We start from the raw sequence: 26,562 nt of genomic DNA on the forward strand, positions 1-26,562 counted from the left end.
GTATAGGATTGTTCAATTTTGGAATTCTAATTTGATTTGGGTGACTCTGTAGCCTGAATAGGGCACTAGTATCCAATTGTGGGATTCTTTTTATCTTTCTTCAAGATCAATACTTAAAATGAACACAAGTTTTTCTTTTAATGTTTCACTTTCATTGAGGTGATGAAATCCACTAGTTTTTGACACTGGTTTACTATGGATCTCAATCTTAAAGTGTGAAAATATTCATATAAGGTACACCCACCCAAACTTTGGATAAGTTCAAAGTGTAGAAGGTTTTGACAACTTGTTATATGTTACTTTTGACTTCTACTTCCTTGATCTCTTCATATGCAAACAAAGTTACTTAATTTCTTACAGGAAGGATAGAAGGGAAATCAAAATTTGAGAACAACAAAAGTGGAGACTCTGCTTGGGACTAGTCATAGTGTGTATTGATGTTACAGATTGGTGTCTGAATTAGATCGGAAGTTTGTTTAGATCTCTTTGTGTTTTTGGAAGATTGCATCATCCCTCATTTATGCTATCTTTCTCTTTGAAAATCTTCTTGATTTGTTAAATCTTTGCAAGTGATTTGTTTAAGCTTGTTTTCTTATTTCCCTATGGTCTTTGTGGGTGGCAACTCTAAAAATGTATAACCAGTGCTATTAAATAATTATACTTCTTTTAAGAAAAACAAGCACAATGCAAAGGGGAAGGAGCACCAGGTCATTCATGAGGAAGCATCCTCAAGAGACATTGCAAGAGGGATTTACTAAACATGCATGGAGAGGCCAGAAAAGATCAATTGTACATAAGCCATCTAATGTTGCTTGGGTACAAAAGTGCATTAATATGGGTAGTCATTTGATAGAGCCATATATGAAAATTCAAATTCTTCCTCCCATGAATCCGATCAGGATATTTTGGGTTTCTATTATCGGTTATTTGGTAATAATGAGGATGTCCAAATTTTAAATCAGAAGATCTATCATGCTAGTTTTTTCTAGGAGGGACAGGAATAGTTCAAATATTAAAAAGGATTTTGTGCCTAGGACAATTGATGGAAATATTAGTTTAATTGATATAGACCAAGTTAATATATCAGATTCTAAAGAAATATTCCCTAATGAAGATAAGGTGTCCCAAGAAATTGAGGCCCTTAATATCTTTGAGAGCATAGAAGGAAGAAAAGAAAGAAAATGAAGTGAAAGCTAAACTGATTGAGAGGGATAGGATTCTAAGGTAGATTGTTGACCTTGAGTTATTCACCCAAGATAAAGCTAAAAGTGAGGATGAAGGTCCAGTCATCATAGAAAATTTAGTTCCCAAAATTAACCCTGTATACAAATCTGTTGTGCAACCAAATAGAGATGTCTTAATTGATCCACAACCTGTTAGGAATAACATTGACAAAGGATAACAAAAGTGTATGGAAGATGGGTCTGAGTCTAAAACTACAATAGAAATCTCTTCTATGGTGTCTACACATGAGAAAGAGATAGATAGGATGAGGAAAGAGAAGGAAGACCTACAAAGGGAATTGGAGAAAGTTGAATTAGAGGTAGCTAATCAAGAAGTTAAATGGAAAATTAGTTATCTAAAGGCTCCCCCTATAATTTTTCCTTCAGTGGACCCAAGTATGCCTTTACTTCATCCTACCCCACTCCCTCCATTAAAAATCCAATCAACCCCGCCTACTAGCATTGCTTCTATTAATCAAATCCCCATTATAAGTCAAAGTAGCCAAGCTCATCCAATTCGGAACCCTAATGTGAGAATGAACATGGGTAATAACTTTACTAGCAACCAATTCCAGAGAAGACCCTTTAATCTAGAACTGTATAGGCAACACTTCTTTGATGGAATCCCAGGCTACCCTAACCATGTTCCTACAGAATTAAGGGATAGACTCCACAAATTTGCTGGTAATAATGCAATCAGTGCAGAAGAGCACCTATAATCTTTTGGTGACTTAATCAATGATTATGAAATGGTAGATGAAGATGTCATCATGAAATTGTTTGTATGGTCCTTAGTAGATGATGCAAGGGACTAGTGCAGAGGTCTCCCTATGAATAGAATTGGGTCTTGGGAAGATTTTAAAAACTGTTTTCAAGAATAATATGGTGACAAAACAAATGTGAGCTTCATTCTCAATGAGTTTAATAATATTAGAAAGTCTGATAATGAAATTGTCACAGATTTCAATGCTAGATTTCATAAAGCAATGCATAGGCTATATCAAGTATTGAGATTAGATGATAATATGTGTCTCAACACTTATTATAATGCTTTCAATTTCAAAATGGCCTATATTCTGAGGGATAAAAACCCACACAGTTTGAGGGATGCTTTTAGAATTGCTATAAATGTGGAAAGTAATAGGAAAGCATCTGGAAAGGTTGGAAGGAGGACTGATGGAAGGTTGTGGCAAGAATCAAAACAACAACCTAATAAAGTTACTAAGGAAGATGACAAAATAGAGAAATTAGTGATTGCCATGAAAGATCTTACTGCCAAGGTGAGTAAAAATGATAAGCCTCATTACAATTGGCAAGATAGGCCTCCCAGATTGCATGACATGCCTTACAATACAACCTAGAAAGATGGCAAACCTCAAAATGAGAAGCCAAAAAACACTCAGAACCAAGACACCCCAGATCCTTTGAAAGGAGGAAATGTTCATAATATAGAGAATACTCCTTGGTGCATGGCTTGTGATGGACCACATTCTCCTCATCAATGTGTTGTAGCTCAAGCCCTCAAAGAATCCATGAGAAAAGAGGTTGAGCCTGATATTAATATGTTTGAAACTATTATTGAAAGTGATGATGAGTCGTTACAAAGTGAATTTAGTGAATGTGATGTGCTAAATAGTAATAGATCTTACCAAGGATAGTTGACACTTGATTGGCATCCCACTTTGAATGTGGTGACTATTGAAGATGAAGAGGTTAATCTCCGCATACCCAATGATGAAGAGGTAAGAAATCTTACCCAGGCTACCATAGCCAAGGCCAAGCTTAATTATAATTTGAGAAGTAGTAAAAAGGATGAAGATGAAGGGGAACCTGGTTCAATGTTCATAACAAAAATATCTTAGAAGAAAGCAACAAGTAATGGAACTTTGCCTCAAGATAGTCAGAAAAAGAATGACCAATTGAAAGATATAGCCAAAGGTATGGATAATAATGCTACTGGTGATATACAAGGAATTGCTACAACAAAGAAGGCAAGTTAGCCTGAGATAAAGAAATTTAAAACCAATAATGAGTTGATTAATAGTTCCACTTTTGATATTACTCATGCTCTTACCCAGATGAAGGTCACACTCCCTTTGATAGAATTATTGAAAATAAAGGAACATAGAAAAGCTGCTTTATCCTTATTTTCTAAGATATCTGACAGTAATACAGCTTTTCCTTCAGGTTCAATGGAGGGTGAAAAAGATCATGAGTTGCAAACCCCAGAGGTATATGTTGGAACAACTATTACACAAGACCCTTCATAGGTTGATCCTTTCTATGTTACTTTGTTAGTGAATAATCGGTTAATTAAGAACTGTATGATAGATTCTAGTGCAGTTGTGAATGTGATGCCCTATGGTGTCATGAAAGAATTAGGGTTGTCAATAAGTATAGTTTATGGGAAGTGTTATGCTAAGGATAACAAAGAAGTGCCAGTGATAGGTAAAATGAAAGATATGGAAGTAAAAACAGCAGTATTCCCTGAAGCAACATATACGATGGATGTCATAGTAACTGACACAAAACCTCACTATGGCATGCTATTATCTAGACAATGGACTACAACAGTAGGTGGAAATGTTTAGTTGGATCTATCATATGATACAATCCCCATGAATGGGAGCTAGGTTAAGTTGTATAGAGAGCCATGTGCCCCTAGGGTAATTGAGAAGATAGACCCTAGTATGTTAAACTGTATGATTGATGTGGATCTTGACAATTTTAGAATACAACCAATTTTGCCTCAATTGAAAAATACTGAATCTATTGTGATTGAATTGGAATCTCAACAACATGGTTTATGGCACATGTATTTTGATGGAGCTTTCTCTAAAGAAGGATCTAGAGCAGGAGTTCTTTTTGTGTCCCCATCAAGTATGGTCTTCAAATATTCTTTTCTACTAGCCTTCCAATGCACAAATAACACTGTTGAATATGAAGCCTTGTTATTGCAGCTTGAAGTTGCAAAAAGGCATGGGATTCAATTGTTGAGAGTACTAGGGGATTTAGAGTTGGTTGTTTCTCAGGTTAGATCTAATTATGCATCTAAAAATGATCATTTGAAAAGATACAAGCATGCAATTTGGGATGTGATTGAACATTTTAGTGTATTCCCTATTAATTGGATAGAAAGGTCAAAGAATATCATGGCTGATTTCCTAGAAAATGTTGCATTAAAAAATTATGATATAACACTAACCGGTGTATCCACAGTTGAGATAAAAGCTAGGCCTGTCATTCCTAATAATTGATATAATTGGCAAGTGTTTGTTGATGATGAAGACATTCTCAGATTCATACAATGCATTGATGACTATGATGGACAAAAAATTGATTGCAATACATTGGTAGAAGTGGTTGAAGATAGAGAAATTGGGCTTGGAAATGACATGGTTCAGTTGGAAACTAATGAAATACCTAAAGGGTTAGTAGAATTGGAAGGTATGTTCTATTACAGTGATAGTCATTTGCATCAGTAGTCAACCACCAAGTTAGATAGATTAGAGGAAGTAAACTTGGGAACAAAATCATCCCCTAAGTTGTGTATATTGGAAAAAATTTCCCTCCTCATGTTAGAGTTAACCTTATTAATTTATTGAAAATATATAAGCATGTTTTTTCTTGGTCTTATGAAGATCTGAAGGTGTATAGACAAGATCTGTTTAAGCATGAAGTCCCTTTTCTTCTAGATGCTAAGCCTTATAGACAGAAACAAAGACCTATCAACCCCCTATTGGAATCTAAAATGCAACAAGAATTAACCAAGTTAAGGGAAGGGGGGATCATTAAGCCTATAATTCATTCATCATGGGTGTCTAATTTGGTCCAAGTTAGAAAGAAGAATTGGGACATAAGGCTCTGTATTGATTTTAGGAACCTAAATGTTGCCTCTTTGAAAGACAATTATTCTTCTCCTAAAATGGAAGCAATATTGAAGAGAGTAACTAGCTATGACCTTTTGTCTATGATGGATGGGCTTTGAGGATATAACCATGTGTTAGTGAAAGAATCTGAACAATTCAAGACTACTTTTACCACCCCTTGGGGAACATATGTATATGTAAGAATGCCTTTTGGTTTGAAAAATGTTGGAGCTACTTTTCAAAGAGCAATGAATGTAGCCTTCAAGGAGTTCATTAACATTATCATGGTAGTGTACCAAGGTGATTTGACATGTTTCTCCAAAAGGGCAGATGACCACTGTGGAATGTTTGAAAATGTTTTCAATAAAGCTCTGGAATTTAGTGTCTCCTTAAATCCAAAAAAGTGTCATTTTGTTGTCACTGAAGGGAAGTTGCTTGAGCATATTGTCTCTAAGGAAGGGGTTAGAATAGACCCTAAAAGAATTGAAGCTATAAATAATGTACCTGAGCCAAAGAATGTCAAAGGTATTCAGTCTTTCTTGGGCAAGGTAAATTTTTTTAGAAGATTCATTGCCAATTTTGTAGAGATAGTCAAGCCCATTGTTAGATTGCTTAAGAAGGATACAAAGTTTTTCTGGGATGAAGAAGCTTCAAAGGCTTTTGGTGAAATTAAAAGGGCTATCCAAGAGGCCCTAGTGTTGAAGTCCCTTGACTATAGTAAGCCTTTCTCTCTATTTTGTTTTGCTTCATATCATACAGTGGCTGCAGTTCTTCTACAAAAGGATAATGAAGGATATGAACATCCTATAGCTTTTTATAGCAAATCTTTACAAGCTGCAAAGTTAAAATATGAAATCATGGAGAAACAAACACATTCTTTGGTTAAGGTTGTTAAAGCATTTAGGCCATATCTCATAAATGGACAAGTAATTGCTTATGTCCCACATGCAGCTATCAAAGATATTTTATCTCAATCTGAGGTCACTGGTAAAAGATGCAGATGGATAACTAGAATTCAAGAGTTTCATTTAGAGATTAAGATAACTAAATTGGTGAGAGGTTTAGGCCTTCTTAAGTTGATGGCTGAATCAAACCTTCTTAGTATTGAGGTGAATAATGTTGAAATTGAGAACATCGTGGTCACAAGTATTGAGACATAGCCCTGGTATTCAAAGATAGTGCATTTTTTAAGGGATGCAACATATTCAGAGGGAATGACTCACAACCAAAGAAGGAAACTGAGACTAAAATCTCAAAAATATGTCCTTATTTAGGGTAATATATATTGGCAGAATAGAGATGGGTCATTATTGATGTGTTTGGACAAATCCCAAGCTAGAAAGATGTTAACTGAAATGCACGATGGGGTATGTGGAGGTCACTACTCTGCCAAAACAACTGCTGGTAAGATAGTCTAGGCTGGATATTATTGGCCTACTTTGTTTAAAGATGCCCATGAACATGTCCAGAGATGTGGCCAGAAATTTTCATCCAAATTGAAGTATGAGGGAGCTTTACCCCTCAACCCAGTCACAGTGGAAGCCCCTTTTGTCCAATGGGGCATTGATTTTATTGGAGAAATAGCTAAGAAATCAGGAAGAGGTTATAGGTGGATTATAGTGGCTATTGATTATTTCACCAAGTGGATTGAAGCTATACCCACTAGGAGAGCCACAAGTAAGGTTGTTATTGACTTCCTAATGGATAATGTCATAGCCAGATTTGGTGTTCCTATGAAACTGGTGATGGATAATGCCATGAGCTTCAGGTCAAAGGAGTTCATTGAATTTTTCACCAACCATGGAATAGTTATGTCCTATCTTCACCATATCATCCTCAGGGAAATGGGCAAGCTGAATCCAACAATAAGAGACTTTTGAACATTATTAAGAAAATCCTTGAGGAGAACAAAAGGTCTTGGGACTAGAAGTTAAAGTTGGCTCTATGGGTAGACAGGGTTACTGTCTAGAAAGCAATTGGGGTTTCACCTTTTGAATTGGTCTATAGCACACAATCTAGGGTGCCAGTCAATAATCTTCTTCCAGTATACAAGTTTTTGCAAGATGAAGATATGGTGTTATCTAAACCTATGGAAGACAGAATGATTCAGATGGTGGAGGTGGAAGGAAATAGAACTTTGGCCCATAAGAGGAATTTGAAGATCTAATTGTAGTCCAAATATCTATTTGACAAAAGAACCTTGTTAAGAAAGTTTCAAATTGGTGGCATGGTTCTTCAATGGAATGCAAAAGGGCAAGATAAAGGAAAACACAAAAAAATTGAGTCACTATGGATAGGCCCCTCTATGGCTTATGATCTTAATGGAAAGGATTCATATTTTTTGCAGAAAATGAATGGTGAGGTACATGAATTTCTAGTGCATGGACAATTCTTGAAACATTACTTCTCTTAAGTCCATGCACAATAGGTCTTTGTTTGTATATATTTAAGTTTGTTTCTATTGGTTGTTTTTGGGCTTGTGTTTTGGTCTATTCTCTAGAGTTTCTGAATTCTTGTGTTGATCTTGCAATCAACCATCCCCAGTCAGAGCCGCTATTATCATTGTTTTGAAAATTAGGTATTCTTGTCCTTTAATTGGCTAAAATCTACAAAGATGTGTTTTGGCATAACCTTATTGCCTTTGTGTTTTTAGGTCAAATAGGGTTTAAGATTTTTGAAAAATTTAACACTTCCTATGTTTTGAAAACCCTTGCATTCTATTCTTGCATTTCTTTTTCCACTTGAGTGGAAGGGTCGCTTCGTCATGAAGGTGTCCCCCCCTTTTAAGTTTTCCCTAGGCGAGCTTTAAATGATTCTTAATTTTTACACCTTTACCTATGTCTTGTTTTAATCTTTGTCAGGCTTCTTGACAATCATGCAAGTCGAAGTTGATCCTATAGTGTGCATTGTTTTTCTAGGCGAAGATGCCTGCAGTTTACCATCTACGAAGCAGTGAAAAGGGTAAGTGAGCCCAACCAAAGGATTATTTGTCAGGTAAAAGGAATGCATCTTGTGTAGGATCCAACGGCTCGCGTAGATTCCTAGCTGAAAGATGTTCGTGTTTTACCTTTCACGAAGTAGCAAAAAGGTGGAGGGCCCAGGCAAGGTGGTCACAAAAAGGTTAACAGATGAGAAGTTTCCAAAGATCAAACAATTGTCATGGCTTCGTGAAGAAGAGTTGCCTGACGTTTAAAGTCTTTGAAGTAGTGAAAGGGTTGGTGGGCCCAAAGGATAAGTAGGTCATGGTTTCAAATACCGATCAACTTGGAGTTAATCAGAGGACCCGCATGGATTCCCAACCTCAAATCAAATGGAGTTTACCATTTGCGAAATTGCAAAATGACGTGGCAGTCACATGGTGGATGACATGGCAGGATAGGTGGGTTTCTTGGTCAAGAGAAATGATGACTTGTCAGATGCACATGGCTCCAAAGGATTGTTAAGGGTTCACTTTGATTTAACCAACAATGGTATTGAAAACCATGGTGAAATGGAACACATGGCGGTCCTAGAATGGATCCCGATGGAGTTTTTGAGCAAAAATCTGATTGACACATAAGATTCATTCACCGGTGATGAAATAAAGCAAGTGGTTTCCAAGCCAAGGGCCCACTTTAAAGGTTTGAGTGCGTTAAATGGTGTACATCTTGAGGTTGATCCAATGATGGGCATTGCTTCACAGCCCAAAGATGCAAGGTGTTTAGCTTTCACGAAGCTGCAAAGTCTGCTAGCAGTGATGGTGTTACACGAATAGTAGAAAAGACTGGTAGTCACCATAAGCACTAAAGATCGAGTGAATGGTAACTGATCAAATGACCAATGTTGTTTTGCGTGACTGAAGTGTACATGGTTACCTTTCGCGAAATAGTGAAAGGAAGGTGGGGCCCATTACTAATACAAAAGGACCAGAAGAAGTAAAGGTAGTGCAAGTTTCCAAGGATCTAACGAATGTCATTGCTTTGCAAAGTAAAGGTGTGAGGGTTTTAAACTCCTTGAAATGGTGAAACAACGAAATGGGGGAATACTCAAAAAAATTGTGCTCCATTGGAGCCCATTTTTTGAATTCAATTCTGAGTTGATGGCCAAAGCATGCAGGGTTAATGTCTCAATTCAATGCCAAGTTTCCGTATTAAGGTCTGTACCAATTGAATATTGGCACCATTTCAATGAGTTTGTTGCAAAGGAGCTAGTGCAGAGTGATTTTATTCAGGAGAGTAATAGGTTTTTTGTGTCTTGCTTGCTAATTACAATTTGAAAATCGGTACTTTACTATGTGCTTGCCCTATCATAGTTGTGTTTGAATCTTAATTGATATAATTACATTAATGGGATGGCACCGAGAAGGGATTTCATAGGAAAGGTTTATTATCAGGATAGGAACATATGCGATGACTTCCTAGAACAATTAACCATGTCCTCGAATGCTATGGCCAAAATCAAAGAATTGGTTCCTAAAGCCCCCGATCTAAGGATTGGAGACAGTTTGTATGACAAAGGTAGATGGTTAAGGGATTCACAAATAGGTATTTTGGGGCTGGGTCTTTTTAAAGTGGGGTTCAGTCAGAGACATGCGAGTGCCCCAATGAATAGAATATGGGAACTAGATGTGGGGAAGCTCATAGTCCCTAGGGTTTTTATGGATGTAGACTTACTAACCCAGATCACACACAATTATGATCCTATTGCTAGATGTGAGAGGAATGTTAATGAAGGAGCCCTTATAGAGATGAATGATGATGAATTCAGGAATGTTTTTAAGCTCAGTAAGGCATCAAATTTATTAGAGCCTATTGATTTTGAAACACTAGCCCAGGTTTATGATGTGCAGAAAGATCACCTTAGGAGTGGCCCTTTGAAGGAGTTTTTTTTTAAATAGGAGGGTAAACTATAGTGGGCCCTAGCTCCATGGAACCCTTCTCCCTGAATTTGTTCACTTTAAGGGCAAAAGGCATGTACTGGTCACTATGTTAGATGCTTGGGGAAGATGCTGAAACAACCATGCCAACCCATTATATGCTAATGATGGCACAGATTATGAGCCCTTCTCTAGCAGTAACATTTGATTATGCACCTTACCTCACTGATGCAATTCATGTAGGCCTAGTAGGGATAAAAAGTGGTAAGGTGGATAGAACTTTTGGATGGTATTCTCTTCTAATGCACATATTTTTGTTCAAAGGAGTTGATCATTTTGCTAAGGAAATGGACTTCGTCAAAGAAAAGGAAGGTGAGGAGATGTCTGTGCAACTATGGAGCACAATTTTGTCTTGGGACAGAGAGGATGCCATTACTTGAGGTTTGATAGATGCTTTGCATCTAGGCTTAGGATTCTTTTATGCCCACAGAACCCTAGGATCCCAAAGGCTCTTTTGGAGTTCCTCAGGCCTAAGGAGTTTGCTGAAGGTATTAAGATTGTTCATAATTGGGGTGATATGTATTTGTATGCTATTTCTATAGTTTTCAAAGTTTATTGTTTCAGAGGAACTCCATATTTATTAGCTTATCAAGTCCCATTGAAGATAGGAATTGCAGAGGTCTTAAGGCAAATTGGAGGTGTGCAAGAGGTAGAGCTGACAAATAGGGGTAAAGGGACTATTTTCCCAACTGTTATCATGGCTCATCAATTCATGATCACCAAAGGTGGTTGGAAATTATTTGATGACTTTTTTCAACCATATAGGTTGTCTACTGCAGTAACCAGGTTTTTTGACCCTAAAGATTTTTTCAATGGCATGTTCAGGAAGAGAGCAGTATGCAAAGGCAGGCCACACCAATTTCATTTCCCTGAGGACCTAATTAGAAATGAATTCACTTTGGATGAGAAAGAAATGAGGAAAGAAAAGCAGGTGGCATACAAAAAGGGTCTGGATTTCATTCATCAATTTGATAGCAGTTATGACCCTTTGTCTAGCTTTAATCCCTTTGAGGAAAAGATCAAATTCTTAATTCTTTATTTTGAAGATTTAATGCAAACTCTAAAAGAAAAGAGGGAGGCTATAATAAGAGATAACCCTGACAAGGCTAAGTTAGTTCTAGCTAAGCCTGCCTTTGCTAAAGCCATCCCTCCCGGTGATTATGTGATGCATAAAAAGTCAAAATATAGTGTATGGATACCAGTAGCAGGTGAGTCCTCCACTTCAAGAGGGAAGAGACAAATTGAAGATGTCATTGACATCCAAGAATCCCCTAAAAGGCAAAGGGTGGGGAAAGAATGCAAATAGGTGGACCTCTGTACTCTCCATCTCAATCCCCATTTCATATAGAAGATGAACAGGCAATAGGAGAACAATTGTTAAAGTTAGGAAGCCTGAGAGAGATTGCATACACCTATGAAGAGACACAAGAGGGAATAAAAAAAGAGCCACCTAGTGCCGAGGTGAACTTAACTGAAGATGAGTTCAAAGGTAAAGAGCTAGACTCGGTTGTCAAGCAATCTAGTGAAGAGTTCCTAGCTGACAACAATTTTGTCACAATAGGGGCCTTCATGCAATTTGTATGGAAACAAAACATTGAACAATTCAAGGAAAGGTGTGAAAAGAGAATAAGTGAGAAGCCTCACAAAGATACAACCTTAGTGGAGGAGGAAGTTAAATAAGAAAAGATGGATGAATTAAAAGCCATCACTCCTGAAGGTGGAAGAGAAATGGTGTCAAAGGCTGATGTTTTAATCCTCCCTAAATAGGATATAGCAGATGCATTGGTACTTGAATCCATCAGAAAAGAAACCAAGCCTATGGATGGAGTGACATTCAGCAAAGATAATGATGCTCTAGTCATGTGGTCCCTAAAGAGGGATGGAAGTACAAGAAGGAAGGATACCTCAGGATCTAGTCTTCTAGGAGATTGGATAGTAAAAAGAGTCCAAGATACAAGGGTGGTAGAAGCTACCAGCACAGTTATAGAATCTACAAAGTTTAGTGTGGTAGTGGCGAAGAAAGAAGAAAAGGAGAGAGTTGATCTCCAAGTGAAGTTGGAAACAATTCTAAAAGCTTATGATGAAGCTAAAACGGAGGTAGCCAATAGGGATACTACTATTGCTAGACTTTAGAGTCAACTATTAGGACAACACCAAGGAGGTGAGTCATCTACCCTGATGATTGCTTCTTCTCCAGCAAGACCTCCACCTACCAGTCCTATCATAGAATTTCCCCCTTCTCCTATGCCTTCTGGTTTTGAACCAGCTGAAACCATTCAACATGAGTTGGAAAAGTTTAAACAGGCTCAAGCCCTATTTGCAAGTAAATATGAAGAGAAGGTAAAGGCCACCATTTAGAGTTTTGCTAATACAGTAGATGCCCCCTTTGTGTACACTAATATGAAAAGAATTTTGGACACCTTGTGTGAGCTAAATGAGGACAAGGCTATCTTAGAACTGATTTTGAATAAGTGGATGCCAAGACAAGTGGATTTAGAACTTATGTGTGCATCCTATGATGAAGGAGGATCTGATGCTATTATTAAATCCACATGTGAGTTAGCAAAAGGTCTGACCAAGTTAGCAGAAGGAAGAGCCAATGTGGAGAAGAAAGATAACTTGTACAAGAAAGAATATACTGAGCATCAATTTGAATTGTAAGGGTGAATGAAATCATCAACAAAGATGACGCTTCTCTATTTTTAAAAAAAAATGAAGAGATAGAAAAGATAAAGTCACATTACGGTTTTTTGGAATTAGAGGTGAAGAAAGTAAGAAACTCTTGGAAAAGGTTACTTAAGTTGAGGGAGAAAATTGTTGGCTACTCATGGCCTACTGATGACTTGTTCCAAGAGTGGACCAAGAAGTATGTGGTGCAAGAAGAAGGAATCCCAGAATGGTTAGAGGATTCTACTGAGGAGCAACAAACCGAAAAGGATGTTGAGACCGAAGAGGACTTGTAACTATTTCTTTGAATGGAGTTACGGTTGTAACTAACAATTCTTAGGAATGTCTGAAGCTTGTATGCATCCATGATGTTATAAATGGATACCAGGACTAATAGAGAGGGGATCACATGAAATTTTGTAAAGAAACTCTATAGAAATATATCTGGGTTTTTCTAGCTATCACAGAGAATACTTTGAATCATGTAAGATTATTTTTCAAAAATGAATATAAAGATATAGATCAAAACTTTTTTGGCCTAAAACTGTGTTGTCTACTTGTGTGCACTCATTAATTTTCTTGTTTCATTTGAATAATATAGGGTTATTTGATTGAACATGGATTGTAAGGTAGCCATATGGATATGTTTCTACCTTTTCACTTCAAGGGAGAGGAATTAAATATGCTTGAAATATGTCTATCAATAAATCTATTGTTTTCTCATTTTGAATTTGATGCATGGTTGTAGTTTTTAGAGGATAAAACTCATGTATATGTTAGGAATGTATGGGGTTAGCTAAGGCCAAGGTGGTGAAATGTATAGGATTGTTCAGTTTTGGAATTCTAATTTGATTTGGGTGACTCTGTAGCCCAAATAAGGCACTGGTATCCAATTGTGGGATTCTTTTTATCTTTCTTGAAGATCAATACTGAAAATGAACACAAGTTTTTCTTTTAATGTTTCAGTTTCATTGAGGTGATGAAATCTATCGGTTTTTGACACTGGTTTACTGTGGATCTCAATCTTAAAGTGTAAAAATATTCACAGAAGGTATACCCACTAGAACTTTGGATAAGTTCAAAGTGTAGAAGGTTTTAAACCTTGTTATATGTTATTTTTTAGTTCTACTTCCTTGATCTCTTCATATGCAAAGAGAGTCACTTAATTTCTTATAGGAAGGATAGAAGCGAAATTAAAATTTGAGATCAACAAAAACATTCATACACTAACCAGTATACTGGTATAAAAATAATTGAAAGAAGTAAAGAAACTAATAAGTCAAACACATAAATGAGAATCATAACACTCAGATTTATACGTGGAAAACCTCAAAGATGAAAAACCGCAGTGGGTTTTGTGACCCACAAAATCAATCCACTATCCATATGAAGAGATATTACAATATATGAGGGTCCTGCACTTGTAGGAAGGCTTATAGCCTAGAGCACACTGCTCAACAACAATAGGAGCCTCACTTGTTGGTTTTTGGTATGGTTTTGTCATTGATGTCAACACCTACTAAAAGTAGTTTGGAGATCCAGCAAACATTCACTGACAAGCAAGGAACTATTGCACAATTACTGGTATATGGTACACTGGAAGGATATAATGATCACCGCCACTTGATATGGCATGGAAGACATTTGGTAATGTCAAAGACATCATGTGGAAATATTATCTTGGAGAATTAATCATTGGTATATTCACATTTTCATATTTGCTTTTACCGGCAAATAGGTCCAGGGTTATCCAGGGTTACACCGGTAGGTTTATCTTTTCCAGATCAGCATGGCATGCTATGGAGATGATTAATTAATGTTGTAAATGCATTAAGCTAACATGTTCAATCGGTTATTGCATCAAATATTATATTGTTTGTAAAATGTTTTTATTGTAATATCTTGTAGAGCTGACCTACTAAAATTGGTCTTAGGTTATGGTATAAATGTAAGATCTTAATCGTAAGATCAAGTGTGGAATGTGAATAAGGTATATTGTGAAGGGATATGCAAGATTAAGCATAGCTATACATGAAGACATCATCTGGAGGTAAAGCTAGGGTTTTGTGAAGGAATATTAGCATTACACCGGTACTGAATCCAGCATATGAAGATGCTATTTCAAGCTGTATATTCTTATTGGATTTAACCATCCAAATTGTAGTCAGTGTGACTCCCATTTGTGTTTGAGTAGTGAGCTCTAGGCACTTGGCCTTTCTACATGTGCAGACCCCATTTATGTATACTTACTATCTGCAGTAGTATCATCTAATTGTGGGTAAGGTTTCCCACTATGGTTTTTCCCCTTACAAGGTTTCGACGTACAAATATTGGTGTCATGAGTTGTGGATGATCTTATTTTTTGATTTCATGCATTAATCTTTACCGGTATTGCATTTATCTATTAAATCTATTCATCGGTATAATAGACTGTCTCACCGGTGTTAAAGCAGTAATTGATTAAGTTGTTTATGGTTTAAAGTTTTAGACAATTGATTCACCCCCCTCTCTCAGTTGTCCTTGGGACCTAACAATTGGTATCAGAGCTAAGTCCTCTTTTGCAAAAGTTTAGCAACTTGAGGAGATCTGATGTCTACTAATTATTTCAGGAAGGACAGTCCTAAACTCGATGGACCCAACTATGGGATATGGAATATCAAAATGGAGACACATCTGAATTGCATTGGAAAGGACATCTAGGATGTTACAAAGAATGGTTATAGTGCTGCTACTTCAGGTCAACCTGCTCCAGCTAACTTGACTAAAGATGAAGAAAATGATTGCAAAGCAAGAGAAGTACTTTTGAGCGCATTATCAGATCAACAGATCATGGGACTATTAGATAGGTCTACTGCTAAAGCTATTTGGGATCATTTGGAAACACTGAATGAAGGAGATTCCACAGTCAAAATTGCAAAAATTGAAAGCTTTTGGGTCAGGTATGAAAATCTAAAAATGGAAGAAGATGAAAGAATTTTTTCTTTTATGGAAAGAGTAAATGAAATTGTTTTGGGTATAAAATGTTGTGGAGGAACTCTAAGTGAAGATGAAATTGTTTCAAAAGTTTTAAGAGGATTGCCACTGGCATACAAAATGAAGGTTATTGCTATAAATGAATTAAGAACAATGCCTAATACATCAGTAACTAGGGATACACTGATTGGAAAACTTTCAGCCTTTGAAATTGAGGAATTTGGTCCTGTTGCTACTATAAAGACAGATTTAACCTTCAAAGCATCAACATCACCTACATCATCATTTGACAAATCTGATTGGAAAGCCTTTTATTCGAGAGAACTTGAAGAAAGTAGGAAAGAACTTGAAGAACTTGAAGCACTATTTGTAAGAAAAATGCCAAAAGGTCCAATTGGAAGTAAGTATGAAGGTAAAGCACCCTTTAAATATTTTAACTATAATAAGATTGGTCATATGGCTTCAAGATGCCCTGATAGACATGCTAGACTAAGAGAAGAAGCTAGAAGGACATACAAACCTAACCCTGAATATCAAAGATACAAATTCAAGAAAAATAAGGACAAATCTTGTTATGTAGCTGATGAAGGAGTGACTGATGATTTTGAAGAAGATTCGACAGATAATGGATGGGTTTTTGTTGCTATAGTAGAAGATCAACCGACACCTGCAGTGCAATTGGTAGAACAAGCCTTGGCAGCTAAAATTGAGGTAAAAGATGAATGGATAATTGACTCTGGATGCTCACATCATATGACAGGTGATAAAGGTAAATTATTAAACTTTCAAAAATATAATGGTGGCTTAGTAAGATTTTGAGATGACAAAGCTTGTCAAATCAGAGGTAAGGGTTCAATATCTCTTGATGGTAAACTTAACATTGACAATGTCTACTATGTTGAAGCTTTAAAGCATAATCTTTTGAGTGTTGGTCAATTAGTTGAGAAAGGATTTCAGTTACAATTTAAGAATGGAAAATGCAAAATCATGAACAGAACTAGCTTAGAAATTGCAACCAGTAATCAGACTAGAGGTAATATCTTTCATTTGAATAACAGTGAAAAGACATGCTTGATTGCACATATAGATGAAAGTTGGTTATGGTATAAAAGACTTTGTCATGTAAACTTTGATTGCATGGTAAAGATCAGTACTACTAAGGCAGTAAGAGATTTACCTAAGATTGTCAAACCTTAGAATACAATATGTAAGGAATGTCAATTTGGAAAATAGGTAAGAGCTAGTTTCAAAAATATTCTTGAAAAATAAAATAATGCTCTTGATTTGATTCACACTGATTTATGTGGTCCAACTAGAACTAAAAGCTTACAAGGTGATAGATATTCCATGCTAATCATTGATGAATATTTTAGAATGTGTTGGGTTACTTTTCTCAGAGAAAAATTAGAAGCACTTGGAAAATTTAAACTGTTCAAAGCAATGGTTGAAAATGAAACCGGTAAGAAAATTAAGTGTTTAAGATCAGATCAAGGAGGACAATTCACATCTAAAGAGTTTAATACATTCTGTGAAGTGAATAGAATTAGAAGACAACTATTAGCACCCTAAACACCTCAGCAAAATGGAGTTGTTGAAAGGAAAAACAAAACTATCTTGGATGCAGTAAGAAGTATGTTATTAGAAGCAAATTTACCACATGTGTATTGGAGAGAAGCAATCAGTACAATGGTCTATACATTCAACAAAGTTCACATCAAAGGTGAAACTGGTAAGACCCCTCATGAACTATGGTTTGGCATTACTCCTACTCTTAAACATTTCAGAATATTTGGAATCAAATGTTACATTAGAAGAAATGAGTATATTGGGAAATTTGATCCTAGAAGTGATGAAGGTATATTTCTTTGCTATTCATCTAAGAGTAAAGCATGTAGATGTTTTAACAAGAGATTGCAGAAAATTGTTGAAAGTACAAATGTAAAGATTGATGAATAATTTAGAGGAACTTCAAAGTACATAGATTCTGAACTGGCAATAGAAATTCTAATAAATGAACCTACATTGAATCCACTGGAACAAAGTGAATATCTAGGTACATCGATATCATCTGAAAATACCACTATGACTGAGGAACAACAACAAACAAAGACACCCCAGTATATAAGATTGAATCATTCTGAAGATCAAATAATTGGAAACAAATACAAAGGAGTTATGATAAGAGGAAGATTGGAAAATGAAGAGGTATGTCTTATTTCTCAAATTGAACCATCATAAGTTAATGAGGCACGTGAAGATAAGTATTGGACTAAAGCTATGGAAGAAGAATTAGAGCAAATTGAGAAAAACAATACTTGGACATTAGTTCCCCCGCCTAAAGATAAAAATGTAATTGGAACCAAATGGGTATTCAGAAACAAACTTAATGAAGATGGTAAAGTTATCAGAAATAAAGCAAGACTAGTGGGTAAGGGATATTCTCAGAAAGAAGGAATTGACTACAATGAAACCTTTGCACTGGTAGCTAGAATTGAAGCAATTAGATTATTTTTGGCTTTTGCAGCACATAAGAACCACAAAGTATATCAGATGGATATTAAATGTGCATTTCTGAATGGAAATCTTGAAGAGGAAGTCTATATTGAACAACATGATGGATTTTCTTTGATAGATAACAAAGATATGGTTTGCAAGTTAAGGAAAGATTTATATGGATTGAAGCAAAATCCAAGAGCTTGGTATGCAAGATTGGATAAGTATCTTTTGAAAATTGGTTTTTCTAAAGGTAATGCTGACAGTAACTTATACTATAAAGTGACTAATGATGACATCTTGGCTATTGAAGTTTTTGTTGATGATATAGTTTTTGGAGGAGAAGATGGATTGTGTAAAGAATTTTCTATCAAAATGCAACAAGAATTTGAAATGTCTATGATTGGTGAAGTAAGATTCTTTTTAGGATTACAGACTTAAAAAGGTATATTTTTGAGTCAATCAGAATACTTAAAGGAGTTGCTCAAGAAATTTGGGATGGAAAACTCTAAACTGGTAAGCACACCTATGACTACAAATGACAAACTATCTTTAAGAGATGAATCTACACCAGTTAATCCAACAAGGTATAAATCTATGATAGGAGGTTTACTGTATTTAACACAAACAAGACCTAATATCATGAATGCAGTATGTATTGTTTCAAGACTTCAGAGTAATCCCAAAGAAAATCATGAACCAACAGTAAAAAAGATTTTCCGGTACTTACAAGGCACCCCAAATCTTGGTTTATGGTATCCTAGAGATGAAAACTTTGAATTATGTGCATACACAGATGCAAATTGAGTAGGAGACATTGATGACAGAAAAAGTACGACCGGAGGAGCATTTTTTATTGGAAACAGATTAGTTTCTTCGTTAAGTAAGGAACAGACTTGTACATCATTATCAACAGTAGAATCAAAATATGTTGTAGTAGCAACTAACTGTACATAGGTAATTTGGCTTAAACAAATGTTGAAAGAATTAAAGGTAGAATGCAAAGAACCTATAACTATCTATTGTGATAACACAATAGCAAATGATATATCTAAGAATCTGGTACTACATTCTAAAACAAAACATGTCTCTATCAAACTAAATTTTTTAAGGGAAAAAGTTGAAGCAAAAGAAATACAACTAGTTTATGTGAATACTAAAGAACAACTTGCAGATATTTTCACTAAACCTTTGCCTAAGGAGACCTTTGAATATCTTAGAGAATAGCTTGGGGTCATATCCCCACTGGGAGATACTTAGAGAGTTGATGTATGTCATCAATCGGCAGAATTAACAGAGATATATTCTTACTCTGGCTTTGATGAGGAAGCTACTTCTCTAGGGGAGCAGTTGGTATAGTGAAATTGGTTGGTATTTTGTATAAAATAATTGGTATAACTTTGGTATTTGATGTCAAAGGGGGAGAGATATCTATGGAAAAACACATTATCTTTTGAGGAAAGATTGGTATGGGAAAACTCTGGAAGTCACTTGTTGCTCCCAGGGGGAGAGATTGTTATTTAGGAGAGATTTTGATTCCTGGTTATGATTTGTTTGGAGCTTGTTGGTTTTTGGTACTTGGCATTTCTGTTTTTGGCACTTTGATGGTTTTTCCATCTTGTGTTGCCATCAATTCCAAAGGGGGAGATTGTTGGTATTTTGGTATGGTTTTGTCATTGATGTCAACACCTACTAAAAGAACTTTGGAGATCTAGCAAACATTCACCGACAAGCAAGTAACTATTGCATAGTTATTGGTACATGGTACACTGATAGGATATAATGATCATCGGCACTTGATATGGCATGGAAGACATTTGGTAATGTTGAAGACATCATGTGGACATCTTATCTTGGAGAATTAATCATTGGTATATTCACATTTTCATATTTTCTTTTACCGACAAATAGGTCCACAGTTATCTAGGGTTACACTGACAGTTTTATCTTTTCTAGATTAGCATGGCACACTATGGAGATGATTAATTAATGTTGTGAATGCATTAAGTCGACATGTTCAATCAGTTATTGCATTGGATATTATATTGTTTGTAAAATGTTTTTATTGTAATATCTTGTAGAGCCGACCTACTAAAATTGGTCTTAGGTTATGCTATAAATGTAAGATCTTAATTGTAAGATCAAGTGTGGAATACAAAGAAGGTATATTGTGAAGGGATATGCAAGATTAAGCATAGCTATACATGAAGACATCATCTAAAGGTAAAGCTAGGGTATTGTGAAGGCATATTAGCATTACACCGGTACTGAATCCAGCATATGAAGATGCTATTTCAAGCAATATATTCTTATTGGATTTAACCATCCAAATTGTAGTTAGTGTGACTCTCATTTGTGTTTGAGTAGTGAGCTTTAGGCACTTGGCCTTTCTGCATGTGCAGACCCCATTTATGCACACTTACTATCTGCAGTAGTATCATCTGATTGTGGGTAAGGTTTCCCACTATGGTTTTTCCCCTTACAGGGTTTCCACATACAAATATTGGTGTCACGTGTTGTGGATGATCTTATGTTTTGATTTCATGCATTAATCTTTACTAGTATTGCATTTATCTATTAAATCTATTCACCAGTATAACAGACTATCTCACCGATGTTAAAGCAATAATTAATTAAGTTGTTTTTGGTTTAATTTTTAGACAACTGATTCACCCCCCACTCTCAGTTGTCCCCGAGACCTAACATCACTAACTACATAAAATTCTAGACAACAATCCAGAGAATTGTGAACTACTAAGATAGCATCTTCTATGCCAGAATATAGTTCCAATTTAAGCTCTATCTGTTTCAGTCTAAAACCCTGAACCCCTTTACCAAAATAACTCTTACAATAAATTCCTCACACATAATCTCTCTAAGTAATTTTTTTGGTATTTTGGATATGTTGATATGGTTTTGTCATTGATGTCAACATCTGTCATCACTTGTCAACACTTATCAGCATGTGGAGATCCTTGGTTATGTTAACTAGCAAGTCAAAGACTTATGCATAGTCACCGGTATGTGGTTCACCGATAGGTTATATTGTTCAATTGCACTTGGAATGACTTGGAGACTACTTGGTTATGTCAAAGACATTATTTGATCACTTGGTTTTAGCGATTTGGTTATTTGTTTATTCAGGTTTGCATATTTGTTGTTATCGGCAAATAGGTCTAGGTTATGCACCGACAGGCATATCTATTCCAGATCAGCATGAAATGTTATAGAGATGATTTATTATTTTTGTAAATGCATTGAGCCAACATCATGTATCACATAATGATTTATTTATAATTTATTTTATTGTAATATCTTTTAGTGAGCCGACCTATTCAATTGGTCTTAGGTTATGGTATAAATGTAAGATCTCATTTGTGAGATTGATATGCAATTGGAAAAAGAATTATAATAAGGTATATGCAAAAATAAGTAGAGCTATACACACAGACATCATTTGAAGGCTGAAGGAAGGTTTTTGTTAAGGCAATCAGAACCTAACCAGTACTGAATCCAACATATGAAGATGCTATTTGAAGCAGTACATTATCATTGGATTTGACCATCCAATTGTAGTTAGTGTGACTCTCATTTTGTGATTGAGAAGTGAGCTCTAGGAAACTGGCCTTTCTGCAAGTGCAGAATCCATATTGTACACACATACTATCTGCAGTAGTATCATTTGATTGCAGGTAAGGATTCCCACCATGGTTTTTTCTCTTATAAGGTTTCCACATACAAATATTTATGTTATGTGTTGTGGATGTTATTTTCTTTCTGTTTCATGCATTAATCTTTATTGGTATTGGAATTAACTGATAAAATTGTCTACCAATATAAAGTTTGGTTTACCGGCATTAAGTATTAAGTTTTGGTTAAGTTAATTTTGGTTGAAATTATTAGATAGCTGATTCACCCCCCCTCTCAGTTGTCTCTGGGACCTAACAATTGGTATCAAAGCATAGTCCTCTTTTTGCAAAAGTTTAATAGCTTGAGGAGATCCAATGTCTTCTAACTATTTCAGGAAGGATAGTCTGAAACTTGATGGAACTAACTATGGCATATGGAAGATCAGGATGGAGACACATTTGAATTGCATTAGAAAAGACATATGGGATCTTATAAAGAATGGCTATATTGCTCCTACTCAAGGTCAACCTAATCCACCTAACTTGGCTAAAGATGAAGAAAATGATTGCAAAGCAAGAGAATCACTTTTGAGCACATTGTCTGATCAACAAGTCATGGGATTGTCAAACAGATCTACTGCTAAAGCTGTTTGGGACAAACTAGAAACATTAAATGAAGGATATTCCATAGTCAAAATTGAAAAACTTGAATGCTTCTAGGTCAGGGATGAAAGTCTGAAAATGGAAGAAGAAGAAGAAAGAATTTCTTCTTTTATGGAAAGAGTAAATGAAATTGTTTTGGGTATATAATGTTGTGGAGGAACCTTAAGTAAAGATGAGATTGTTTCTAAAGTTTTAAGAGCTTTGCCACCGACATATAAAATGAAAGTTACTGCTATAAATGAATTGAGAACAATGCCTAATTCATCATAACTAGAGACACCTTGGTTGGAAAACTTTCAACTTTTGAACTAGAGGAATTTGGTCGTGTTATTACTATTAAGACAGATCTAGCTTTCAATGCATCATCATCAACTGCAACATCCTCATCATTATTTGATAAATCTGAGTGGAAAGCCTTCTATGCAAGAGAACTTCAAGAAAGTAGGAGAGAAAATGAAGAACTTGAAGAACTTGAAGCACTATTAGCAAGGAAAATGCCTAAAGGTCCAATTGGAAGTAAGTGTGAAGGTAAAGCACCCTTTAAATGTTTTAACTATAATAAGATTGGTCATATGGTTTCTAGATGTCCTGATCAACATCCAAGATTAAGAGAAGAAACTGAGAGAACATATAAGCCTAACCTTGATTATTAGAAATACAAGTTTAAGAAGAATAGAGACAAATCTTGTTATTATGTTGATGAAGGAGTTACTGATGATTCTGATGAGGATTCGGTAGACAATCAATGGGATTTTGTTGCTATAATAGAAGATCAACCGACACCTACTGTTCAACCAGTAGAGCAAGCCCTAGCAGCTAAAGTTGAAGATAAGGATGAATGGATTATTGATTTAGGATGTTCACATCACATGACTGGTAATAAGAGTAATTTCTTAAGATTTTATGATTACAATGGAGGTTTAGTAAGATTTTAAGATGATAAAGCTTATTTAATCAAAAGAAAGGGCACTATATATTTTGATGGTAAGAACAATACTAATAATGTTTACTACGTTGAAGGTTTGAAGCATAATCTTTTGAGTGTTGGTCAATTAGTTGAGAAAGGATTTTAGTTACAATTCGAGAATGGTAAATGCAAAATCTTAAACAGAACTGGTTTGGAAATTACCACTAGTAATTAGACTAGAGGCAATATCTTTCATTTGAACAATAATGAGAAAACATGTTTTATTGGACATATTGATGAAACTTGGTTATGACATAAAAGACTTTGTCATGTAAGTTTTGATTGCATTGTAAAAATTAGTACAACTAAGGTAGTAAGAGATTTACCTAAGATTGTTAAGCCTCACAATCCGATATGTAAGGAATGTCAATTTGGAAAACAAGTTAGAGCAATTTTCAAGAGTATTCCAGAGAAGTCTAACAATGTTCTTGATTTAATTCATACTGATTTATGTGGTCCAGCAAGAACTAGAAGTATACAAGGAGATAGGTATTTTATGCTAATCATTGATGACTATTCTAGAATGTGTTGGGTTACTTTTCTCAAGTAAAAATCTTAAGCATTTGGGAAATTCAAACTATTCAAGGTGATGGTAGAAAATGAAATCAACAAGAAAATAAAATGTTTTAGATCAAATCAAGGAGGTGAATTCACATCTAAGGAATTTAATACATTCTGTGAAGTGAATGGGATCAGAAGATAGTTATCAGCACCCCGAACACCCGAGCAGAATGGAGTTGTGGAAAGGAAAAACATAACTACCTTGGATGTAGCCAGAAGTATGATATCAGAAGAAAATCTACCTCATATATACTAGAGAGAAGCAGTCAATACAATAGTTTATACATTCAACAGAGTTCACATTAGAGGTAAAACCGGCAAGACCCCTCATGAACTATGGTTTGCTAATACTCCTACTCTTAAATATTTCAAAATATTTGGAAGTAAATGCTACATTAGAAGAGATGAGTATATTGGAAAATTTGATCATAGAAGTGATGAAAGAATATTTCTTGGTTATTCATCTAAGAGCAAGGCATATAGATGTTTTAACAAGAGATTGCAAAAAATTGTTGAGAGTGAAAATGTGAAGATTGATGAACAGTTTAGAGGAAATTCAAGGTACACAGACTCTAAACTAGCAATAGAGATAATCACAAATGAACCTAATGTGAATACACCAGTACAGAATGGTGATCTAGTGACATTGCCATCATCTAAGGATTCAATAGTCACTAAAGAATAACAACAAGTAAAAACACCCTGGTATGTAAGATTGAATCATTCTGAAGATCAAATAATTGGAAACAAATTTCAAGGAGTTATGACTAGAGGAAGATTGGAAAATGAAGAGGCATGTCTTATTTCTCAAATTGAACCTACATCAATTAATGAGGCATGTGAAGATAAATATTGGATTAAAGCTATGGAAGATGAATTGGAACAAATTGAAAGGAGTAACACTTGGTCATTAGTTCCCTGGCCTAAAGACAAAAATATAATTGGAACTGAATGGGTTTTTAGAAATAAACTTAATGAAGATGGTAAGGTAATTAGAAACAAAGCAAGATTAGTGTGTAAAGGATATTCACAGAAAGAAGGAACTGATTACAATGAAACCTTTTGACTGGTAGCTAGAATTGAGGCAGTCAGACTTTTATTTGTTTTTGCAGCACACAAGAACTACAAAGTATATCAAATGGATGTTAAATGTGCATTCTTGAATGGAGATCTTAAAGAAGAAGTTTATATTGAACAACTTGATGGATTTTATTTGATAGATAACAAAGATAGTTTGCGGGTTAAGGAAAGCTATATATGGTCTGAAACAAGCTCCTAGATCTTGGTATGCTAGATTGGACAAATATCTTTTGAAGCTTGGATACACTAAAGGTAATGCTGACAACAATCTATACTAAAAAGTGACTAATGATGACATTTTGGTTATTGAAGGTTTTGTTGATGATATAATATTTGGAGGAGAAGATGGATTGTGTAAAGACTTTTCTAACAAAATGTAGCAAGAATTTGAAATGTCTGTGATTAGAGAGATAAAATTATTTTTAGGATTGTAGATTTCACAGACTGATAAAGGTATATTCCTATGTCAATCTAAGTACTTGAAGAAATTACTAAAGAGATTTGGCATGGAAAACTATAAACCGGTAAACACACCTATGACTACAACTGATAAATTATCTTTGAAGGATAAATCAACGGCTATTAATCTGATAGATACAAGTCTATGATAGGAGGTTTACTATATTTGATACAAACAAGACTTGATATTATGAATGCAATATGTATTGTTTCAATATTTTAGAGTAATCCTAAAGAAAATCATGAATCAATAGTGAAAAGGATTTTCCAGTACCTACATGGCACTACAAATCCTGGTTTATGGTATCCTAGAGATAAAATTTTTGACTTATATGCATACATAGATGCTAATTGGGTAGGAGATGTGGATGACAAAAAAAGCACCACCGGTGGAGCAATTTTTCTTGGTAGCAGACTAATTTCATAGCTAAGCAAGAAACAGAGTTGTACAAGTCTATTAATAGTAGAATCAAAATATGTTGCAACAGCAACTAATTGTACACAGGTATTATGGATCAACAAATGTTGAAGGACATAAAGGTAAAATGCAAGGAGCCTATAACTATTTATTGTGATAATGTGACAACAATTGATATATCAAAGAACCTGGTATTTCACTCTAAGACTAAACATGTTTCTATCAAATTCAATTTTCTAAAAGAGAATGTTGAAGAAAAAGAAGTGAAATTGGTTTATGTGAATACTAAAGAGTAGAATGTTGATATTTTTACAAAGCCTTTGCCTAAGGAAACTTTTGAATATCTTAGAGAACAACTTGGAGTCCTACCCCCACTGATAGAGACTTAGATAGTTGATGTTTGTCATCAACCGACAAAATTAACAGATAAATCTTTTATTTTGGCTTTGATGAGGAGAGCTACTTCTTGGGGGGAGTAGTTGGTACAATAAGTTGGTATTTTGTTTTTAATCTAGTTTTTTGTAATGCTTTGGCATTTGATGTCAAAGGGGGAGAGATTGATATGGAAAAACACATTATCCCTTTGGGTAGAGATCATTGGAGAGATTGATTACTCTCTATATCTGTATTTTGATTTCTGGTTAA

Source organism: Cryptomeria japonica, chromosome 3 (assembly GCF_030272615.1).
Source record: "Cryptomeria japonica chromosome 3, Sugi_1.0, whole genome shotgun sequence".
NCBI classification, from domain to species: Eukaryota; Viridiplantae; Streptophyta; class Pinopsida; order Cupressales; family Cupressaceae; genus Cryptomeria; species Cryptomeria japonica.